Here is a 10,509-nt window from a genome sequence, read left to right on the forward strand (position 1 = left end):
AAAACATTGAGATGCCTGGTTTTTAAATTCTAGTAAATCCAAAACTCGTCTGAAATTCATGAAACTTGGCATTCTATCATGGAGCGGCATCAACATGCCATGGTACAAATTTTGTCCCATTTTGGGCAGGTTTGGGTATATGCTTCTCACAAACCGGAGCTTCTCACAACAAGCATGATAGTTTTCGGGAGGGCATGTCCCACCTTTGGGGACGAAACGATATCCATTGCATCTTATTGCTTTTAATTTTTTTCTCATGTCAACATAGAAAAACAGGAGTGTTGTGTGAATTTTTGTGATTTTTTGGGGTTTGTGAGGACATTTTTATGCATTAACTGAGTTTTCAATGCATTTATGTGCATGATTAAAATTCGAACTACATGCGCATGCTCCAGTGCATATAAATTGGTTGATAAATCAAATATGTGTCCTTGGGTGCATGCTTAGGTCCCATGCAAGAAATCGGAATGAATTTCAAACACCAGGGCACCGTTGATTGCCGGCAAAACATTGAGATGCCTGGTTTTTAAATTCTAGTAAATCCAAAACTCGTCTGAAATTCATGAAACTTGGCATTCTATCATGGAGCGGCATCAACATGCCATGGTACAAATTTTGTCCCATTTTGGGCAGGTTTGGGTATATGCTTCTCACAAACCGGAGCTTCTCACAACAAGCATGATAGTTTTCGGGAGGGCATGTCCCACCTTTGGGGACGAAACGATATCCATTGCATCTTATTGCTTTTAATTTTTTTCTCATGTCAACATAGAAAAACAGGAGTGTTGTGTGAATTTTTGTGATTTTTTGGGGTTTGTGAGGACATTTTTATGCATTAACTGAGTTTTCAATGCATTTATGTGCATGATTAAAATTCGAACTACATGCGCATGCTCCAGTGCATATAAATTGGTTGATAAATCAAATATGTGTCCTTGGGTGCATGCTTAGGTCCCATGCAAGAAATGGGAATGAATTTCAAACACCATGGTACCGTTGATTGCCGGCAAAACATTGAGATGCCTGGTTTTTAAATTCTAGTAAATCCAAAACTCGTCTGAAATTCATGAAACTTGGCATTCTATCATGGAGCGGCATCAACATGCCATGGTACAAATTTTGTCCCATTTTGGGCAGGTTTGGGTATATGCTTCTCACAAACCGGAGCTTCTCACAACAAGCATGATAGTTTTCGGGAGGGCATGTCCCACCTTTGGGGACGAAACGATATCCATTGCATCTTATTGCTTTTAATTTTTTTCTCATGTCAACATAGAAAAACAGGAGTGTTGTGTGAATTTTTGTGATTTTTGGGGGTTTGTGAGGACATTTTTATGCATTAACTGAGTTTTCAATGCATTTATGTGCATGATTAAAATTCGAACTACATGCGCATGCTCCAGTGCATATAAATTGGTTTATAAATCAAATATGTGTCCTTGGGTGCATGCTTAGGTCCCATGCAAGAAATGGGAATGAATTTCAAACACCATGGCACCGTTGATTGCCGGCAAAACATTGAGATGCCTGGTTTTAAATTCTAGTAAATCCAAAACTTGTCTGCAATTCATGAAACTTGGCATTCTATCATGGAGCGGCATCAACATGCCATGGTACAAATTTTGTCCCATTTTGGGTAGGTTTGGGTATATGCTTCTCACAAACCGGAGCTTCTCACAACAAGCATGATAGTTTTCGGGAGGGCATGTCCCACCTTTGGGGACGAAACGATATCCATTGCATCTTATTGCTTTTAATTTTTTTCTCATGTCAACATAGAAAAACACGAGTGTTGTGTGAATTTTTGTGATTTTTTGGGGTTTGTGAGGACATTTTTATGCATTAACTGAGTTTTCAATGCATTTATGTGCATGATTAAAATTCGAATTACATGCGCATGCTCCAGTGCATATAAATTGGTTGATAAATCAAATATGTGTCCTTGGGTGCATGCTTAGGTCCCATGCAAGAAATGGGAATGAATTTCAAACACCAGGGCACCGTTGATTGCCGGCAAAACATTGAGATGCCTGGTTTTTAAATTCTAGTAAATCCAAAACTCGTCTGAAATTCATGAAACTTGGCATTCTATCATGGAGCGGCATCAACATGCCATGGTACAAATTTTGTCCCATTTTGGGCAGGTTTGGGTATATGCTTCTCACAAACCGGAGCTTCTCACAACAAGCATGATAGTTTTCGGGAGGGCATGTCCCACCTTTGGGGACGAAACGATATCCATTGCATCTTATTGCTTTTAATTTTTTTCTCATGTCAACATAGAAAAACAGGAGTGTTGTGTGAATTTTTGTGATTTTTTGGGGTTTGTGAGGACATTTTTATGCATTAACTGAGTTTTCAATGCATTTATGTGCATGATTAAAATTCGAACTACATGCGCATGCTCCAGTGCATATAAATTGGTTGATAAATCAAATATGTGTCCTTGGGTGCATGCTTAGGTCCCATGCAAGAAATCGGAATGAATTTCAAACACCAGGGCACCGTTGATTGCCGGCAAAACATTGAGATGCCTGGTTTTTAAATTCTAGTAAATCCAAAACTCATCTGAAATTCATGAAACTTGGCATTCTATCATGGAGTGGCATCAACATGCCATGGTACAAATTTTGTCCCATTTTGGGCAGGTTTGGGTATATGCTTCTCACAAACCGGAGCTTCTCACAACAAGCATGATAGTTTTCGGGAGGGCATGTCCCACCTTTGGGGACGAAACGATATCCATTGCATCTTATTGCTTTCAATTTTTTTCTCATGTCAACATAGAAAAACAGGAGTGTTCTGTGAATTTTTGTGATTTTTCGGGGCTCGTTTGGACATTTTTATGCATTAACTGAGTTTTTAATGCATTTATGTGCATAATTCAAATTTGAACTACATGTGCTTGCTCCAGTTCGTATAAAGTTGTTGAAAAATCACATCTGTGTCCTTGGGTGCATGCTTAGGTCCCATGCAAGAAATGGGAATGCATTTCAAACAGCAGGGCATCGTTCAACGCCGGCAAAACATTGAGATGCCTGGTTTTTAAATTCTAGTAAATCCAAAACTCGTCTGAAATTCATGAAACTTGGTATGCTATCATGGAGCGGCATCGACATGCCGTGGTACAAATTTTGTCCCATTTGGGGCAGGTTTGTGTATACGCTTCTCACAAACCGGAGCTTCTCACCACAAGCATGATGGTTTTCTGTAGGGAACGCCCCACCATTGGGGATGAAACGATATCCATTGCCTCTTATTGCTTTCAAATTTTTTTCTCGTGACAACATAGAACAACAGGAGTGTTGTGTGAATTTTTCTGGTTTTTTGGGGTTCGTTTGGACATTTTTTTGCATTAACTGTGTTTTCAATGGATTAATGTGCATAATTCAAATTTGAACTACATGCACATGCTCCAGTGCATATAAATTGGTTGAAAAATCAAATCTGTGTCCTTGGATGCATGCTTAGGTCCCATGCAAGAAATGGTAATGAATTTCAAACACCAGGGCACCGTTGATTGCCGGCAAAACATTGAGATGCCTGGTTTTTAAATTCTAGTAAATCCAAAACTCGTCTAAAATACATGAAACTTGGCATGCTATCATGGAGCGCTATCAACATGCCGTGGTAAAAGTTTTGTCCCATTTGGGGCAGGTTTGGGTATATGCTTCTCACAAACCGGAGCTTCTCACAAAAAGCATGACGGTTTTCGGCAGGGAACGTCCCTCCTTTGGGGACGAAACGATATCCATTGCCTCTTATTGCTTTCAAAAAAAATTCTCGTGTCAACGTAGAACAACAGGCGTGTTGTGTGAATATTTGTGATTTTTCGGGGTTCGTTTGGACATTTTTATGCATTAACTGAGTTTTCAATGCATTTATGTGCATAATTAAAATTTGATCTACATGTGCATGCTCCAGTGCATATAAATTGGTTGATAAATCAAATCTGTGTCGTTGGGTGCATGCTTAGGTCCCATGCAAGAAATGGGAATGAATTTCAAACACCAGGGCACCGTTGATTGCCGGCAAAACATTGAGATGCCTGGTTTTTAAATTCTAGTAAATCCAAAACTCGTCTGAAATTCATGAAACTTGGCATGCTATGATGGAGCGCTATCAACATACCGTGGTAACAGTTTTGGCCCATTTCGGGCAGGTTTGGGTATATGCTTCTCACAAGCCGGAGCTTCTCACAAAAAGCATGATGGTTTTCGGTAGGGAACGTCCCACCTTTGGGGACGAAACGATATCCATTGCCTCTTATTGCTTTCAAAAAAAATTCTCGTGTCAACGTAGAACAACAGGCGTGTTGTGTGAATATTTGTGATTTTTCGGGGTTCGTTTGGACATTTTTACGCATTAACTGAGTTTTCAATGCATTTGTGTGCATAATTCAAATTTGATCTACATGTGCATGCTCCAGTGCATATAAATTGGTTGATAAATCAAATCCGGGTCCTTGGGTGCATGCTTAGGTCCCATGCAAGAAATGGGAATGAATTTCAAACACCAAGGCACCGTTGATTGCCGGCAAAATATTGAGATGCCTGGTTTTTAACTTCTAGTATATCCAAAACTCGTCTGAAATTCATGAAACTTGGCATGCTATCATGGAGTGGCATCAACATGCCATGGTACAAATTTTGTCTCATTTTGGTCAGGTTTGGGTATATGCTTCTCACAAACCGGAGCTTCTCACAACAAGCATGATGGTTTTTGGGAGGGAATGTCCCACCTTTGGGGATGAAATGATATCCATTGCATCTTATTGCTTTTAATTTTTTTTCTCATGTCAACATAGAACAACAGGAGTGTTGTGTGAATTTTTGTGATTTTTTGGGGTTTGTTTGGACATTTTTATGCATTAAATGAGTTTTCAATGCATTTATGTGCATAATTAAAATTCGAACTACATGCGCATGCTCCAGTGCATATAAATTGGTTGATAAATCATATATGTGTCCTTGGGTGCATGCTTAGGTCCCATGCAAGAAATGGGAATGAATTTCAAACACCAGGGCACCGTTGATTGCCGGCAAAACATTGAGATGCCTGGTTTTTAACTTCTAGTATATCCAAAACTCGTCTGAAATTCATGAAACTTGGCATGCTATCATGGAGCGGCATCAACATGCCATGGTACAAATTTTGTCCCATTTTGGGCAGGTTTGGGTATATGCTTCTCACAAACCGGAGCTTCTCACAACAAGCATGATGGTTTTCGGGAGGGAATGTCCCACCTTTGGGGACGAAACGATATCAATTGCATCTTATTGCTTTTAATTTTTTTTCTCATGTCAACATAGAACAACAGGAGTGTTGTGTGAATTTTTGTTATTTTTTGGGGTTTGTTCGGACATTTTTATGCATTAACTGAGTTTTCAATGCATTTATGTGCATAATTCAAATTCGAACTACATGCGCATGCTCCAGTGCATATAAATTGGTTGATAAATCAAATATGTGTCCTTGGGTGCATGCTTAGGTCCCATGCAAGAAATGGGAACGAATTTCAAACACCAGGGCACCGTTGATTGCCGGCAAAACATTGAGATGCCTGTTTTTTAAATTCTAGAAATCCAAAACTCGTCTGAAATTCATGAAACTTGGCATGCTATCATGGAGCGGCATCAACATGCCATGGTACAAATTTTGTCCCATTTGGGCCAGGTTTGGGTATATGCTTCTCACAACAAGTATGATGGTTTTCGGTAGGGAACGTCCCACCTTTGGGGACGAAACGATATCCATTTCCTCTTATTGCTTTCAAAAAAAATTCTCGTGTCAACATAAAACAACAGGAGTGTTGTGTGAATTTTTGTGATTTTTCGGGGTTCGTTTGGACATTTTTATGGATTAACTGAGTTTTCATTGCATTTATGTGCATAATTCAAATTTGAACTACATGCGCGTTCTCAAGTGCATATAAATTGGTTGAAAAATCAAATCTGTGTCCTTGGGTGCATGCTTAGGTCCCATGCAAGAAATGGGAATGAATTTCAAACACCAGGGCACCGTTGATTGCCGGCAAAACATTGAGATGCCTGGTTTTTAAATTCTAGTAAATCCAAAATTCTATTAACCATTCACGTGACGCCAACTGTCTTGGTTTTAATGGCTGTAGGAGGTGTCGTGCGGACAGCTGCTTGACCTTGACTGAACGGGAGGCGTGCGATCGTCGTCCAGTGCGCAGGCTGACCGAGAGGTGTGCAAGCTGTCCTCGAGTGTGTAGGCTCACTGGGAAGCGTGCGAGCTGTACAGTGCGCAGGCTCACTGGGAAGCGAGCCCTTTGACTTCCATGGCCACCCGCCTTGCTCGCAATCTCTCCATTAATGGCGCCGAAGCCGCAGTTTAATTCGCTTTTTAAATATAAAACACTCATCGCAAACGTTTTAGTTAGAATGCCCGTATGCAAACCGACAGCTTCCCCAGGAAGCCAAGAGAAAACGTGTCGAGCAGGATTTCTGCAGCTCTTGATCGCAAACGTTTTAGATAGAACACCCGTATGCAAAGTGAGAGCAGTGCAGGATTTGTGCATCCCTTCAACGCAAACGGTTGTTTTGGATGACCCGTGTGCAACCACGTACAAACAATTTGGTAAGATTTGCAACTGTCATATTGGGTATGTTGCCATTTGTCAAACTAAAAAGATTTACATTCGTTGATCTAGTAATGTTGCCATTTGTCAATCTTTGTAACACTGTAATTTGTCAAAATATGCAGCTAGAAATCATTAGCACTATGTAATTTTTGCAACTAAAATTCAGTAATTAAGCATAGATTTCATTCATAGATTAAGCAGTCATTCTTAATTTATACAAACAGTTCAACTCGACAGCTGAACCAACCAAACTTCTCCCCAATTGTACAGTTCGAAATAGCTAGTTCAACTATATATACTAGCTAATTTTAAGTACGTTGTACAGTTCGACCACACATCTATAGTCAGATGAACTGAACAAAATTGCCCCTAAATACTACTACTACCACGGAGGGGCTTTGTGCTACTTCCGACAGCCTCTCCTCTGTCGAGCGCACTCAGTAAGAGGCAGAGGAGGAGGAGGAGCCTACCGACGAGCTGGACAAATGCAAAATGGTGCTTGCCGCTGCTGCACGTTGAGCGACGCTCGCCAGCTCGAACGCCCACTACCGCTCCAGACGATCCCTCTCGAAGTGGCCTTTACTGCTCGTAGATCTCCTGATTCCTCGCCTCTACGTCGGTGTGTGCTGTGGCCACGACTGTGGTAAGGCTCTTTGTGTGCTCAATGAGGCGCTCCTCCTCCTCCCACCGGAACTTGATGTAGCGCGCAAGGTCGCTGACGCACGTGTGGGCCTCCACCTCTACCTCCCTCCTTCGGGCGATGGTGGCGGAGTGGGTGATGATCCCGGCGATCGACGGTGGGCTGGCGGCGACGGCGGCGGACGATGGGGTGGCGGCCACGACCACCACCTCCCGCCTTCGGGTCGCGGTGGTGGAGCGGGTGATGGCCACGGTGGCCGGCAGTGGGGTGGCGGCCACGATGGCCATCTCCCGCCTTCGGGCCGCGGCGGCGGAGCAGGAGATGGCCCTTGCTTTCGACGGTGGTGTGGCGGCAACAGCGGCCGGCAACAGCTGCCGATGGGCAGCGGCAGTGGAGCGTGTGGTGGGTGTTCCGCGCACACCCAACAGGGACGCCACGCGCACTACACTACATCGGGGACTGCACCGCCACCGCAGTGTAGCCTCCCAGCTGGAGCTGTCCTCTGATGAAAGCGGAGTGGCTGAGCGACGACGACGGACCGGTGCCATTGGCGGTTGTGGGAGAAGCAGACGAGATAAGCTAGAGGGAGGCAGGGGAAAATGTGACGCAGGACTCGCCGGCCGTGAGGGTTTTTATAGCAGGCCAGTAAGCATTGGGATTTTGGGGGATTTCACCGAGTCGGGCGGGAAGCTTGCGCGGGAACCTGCGAGGTTGCGCGGGAACGGGCTCACCGACGATTCATTGGCGCCACCGTTTGGCCAAAAGAACGCCCCCACGCACTGCGCAAGCTTGCGCTGTAAGCCGTCTGCGGCAGCGGGGTGACAAGACGTGCGAGAGGAGGACAAGAGGACACGTACACATACAGTTAATAAAAAAATATTTGTGATTTAATTACCTACTATACCCCCGTCCTGGTTTATAAGTAAGATTTAACTAATAAAATATGAATGCATGTCGCCAAAGATTATATCGTTGGAGTCGTATTTGAACATAGTTTCCATCTATACAATTTTTGTAACAAGCATTAACACTTTTTTGGTTAAATTTAAGGTTATATACCAGCAAGCGTTTGCCCGCAACATACACGGCTTATTCCATCACAAACAGGTCGGATGGATTAACTGTATGCCACATATCGCACACGCAACTCTAATTTGATTTGTGCTTGATGTCTCCGACATCGCTTGCACAGTTCGTCTTATTTGCCACGTATCACTGTGCCGTCCTCTGCTCGCGTCCCTCGGCAAGCTCTGCTCGCCGTTAGGCGCCGCGATGTGCTCTGTCGCGTCCGTTGGCGCGCTCTTCTCACGCTCGTCGGCGCGCTCAGCTTGTGGACAGCTTTTCCTTGCGCGTTCAACTGCTATATGCATATATATATATATGGTTGCTCACCGTTGAGGCGACCGCGGAGCGCTCTGCTCGCGTCCCTCCGCGCGCGCTCTGCCAGCGGTTGGTCGTGCGCACGATCACGTCGGGGGCCCCATATGCATGCGGTTGCGCCACACGCATTGCCACGTGATGCAGTTACGTGCGGCACGATGGAGTTATGCGCTGCAAATTAGAACTGCCATCAGGGCGTGGCGATATTCCTGGCCATCCGGCTTCCCCTTTAATTCCCGCGGCCATTGTAACCTTAGTCTCTTCAACCTTTCGATCGCGCCCCACAACACAACAAGCACACCCACGACGACACGTAGAGAGGGGATGTCCAGCAGCGCTCCAATGGAGTTCGGCGAGCATAGAGTGGAGACCCACGCGAGGGAGACGGATCTCTCGGTGGTGTACACCATCGACCCGGCCGTGGTGGACGACTACATCAACAACTTTGAGCAGTTGCTTGCTTGAGACAAGTACAAGGTGGTCGGCATCGACCTCCAGTACACCACCGGTCGTCCCGGCATAGATCAGAAGGTTGCCGTCACCCAGTTGTGCATGTGCCATCATGTCCTCATCTACAACTACTGCATGGCCACAGAGCCTTGCGACCGTTTCAATAGGTTTGTCAACAGCACTGACTACAAGTTCGCCACGGTGGATACCACCAACGATGTAAAAGCGCTCAGTGTTACGGGCTTGGCCTGCAAGAACCTTGTCAAAAATCTATGACCACTACAGGGTCTGGGGCAGCACGAAGAAGGACTCCCTGGTCGAACTCACCTCGGCCATCATCGACCCCTACTACGAAAAGATGAAGCAGGATGCCCAGAGAACAAGTTCCGTATCCTGGCACGGGGCCTGGATGCGGCAACTGGATGAACCTCACCTCAGGTTTGCGGCCAAGAGCGTGTACACATGCTACGAGATGCACAGGTGGATCGTTGACATGAGGAAGTGCCTCGTTACCCAAATTGACGAGCCCGGATCGAGCCACAAGCAGAGCAAGCGTCACAACAAGTAGATGATGATCAGATGATCGTTTATGCTAGTTAATCATGCATGTAATATATAGATTACTTTATTGGTGTGTGGAAATGTCATGTGTGTAGTAGCCACGTATGTAATTATGCATGTAATAGTTTACTTTGGTGTGTGCAAATGCTATGGTTGTAGTAGCCACCTATGTTAGTGGATGTTTAATTTGGTTATGCAAGAATGTCCTTATAAGTGTGTGTGTGTGTGTGTGTTGTTGTTATGTATGCAATCCCATCGCACAACACACACGTCTTATTAGTAGCAAACGCCTGTGTTATTATCGGTATTCACACACATTTCTGATTACAGACATGTTTGCCACGTATCACACACATCTTGTTCATTTGAACCGTTTTTTGTTCTCATGTGTCAACGCAAACAGTTCATCCGAGTGAACCGCATGCCATATATGGCGCACACCTTTGATCTAGTTGACCGTTTCCATTGTGTTGCCTAATCACAAACAGTTCATCCGAGTGAACCGTGTGCTGTACATCGCACACACCTTCATCTGGCTGCCCGTTTCTTTTGTTCCTCCTCATCGCAAACCGTTAATTCAGCTGAACCGTATGCCCTGCATCGCACACGCCACTAAAATCTGAACCGTGTTTGATGCATCCTCCATCACAAATGTTTTGCACCTTTTCTGACAGTTTTTTACACCACCGTTTGCGATTATGGCATCGCACACAGTTTCATCGAGGGTCTCTGATCGTAGTGTCGCGTTAGCAACATCCTGCAGTAGTGATTTGCGTATGTTTGAATTCTTGTTGAAGCCTCCTTGACTTGGGGCCATAGAATTGTGATAGCATACAGTTGGTAATGTTTGTTTATAATTATACAATAATGT

This window comes from Aegilops tauschii, chromosome 1 (genome assembly GCF_002575655.3).
Source record: "Aegilops tauschii subsp. strangulata cultivar AL8/78 chromosome 1, Aet v6.0, whole genome shotgun sequence".
Classification (NCBI taxonomy): Eukaryota; Viridiplantae; Streptophyta; class Magnoliopsida; order Poales; family Poaceae; genus Aegilops; species Aegilops tauschii.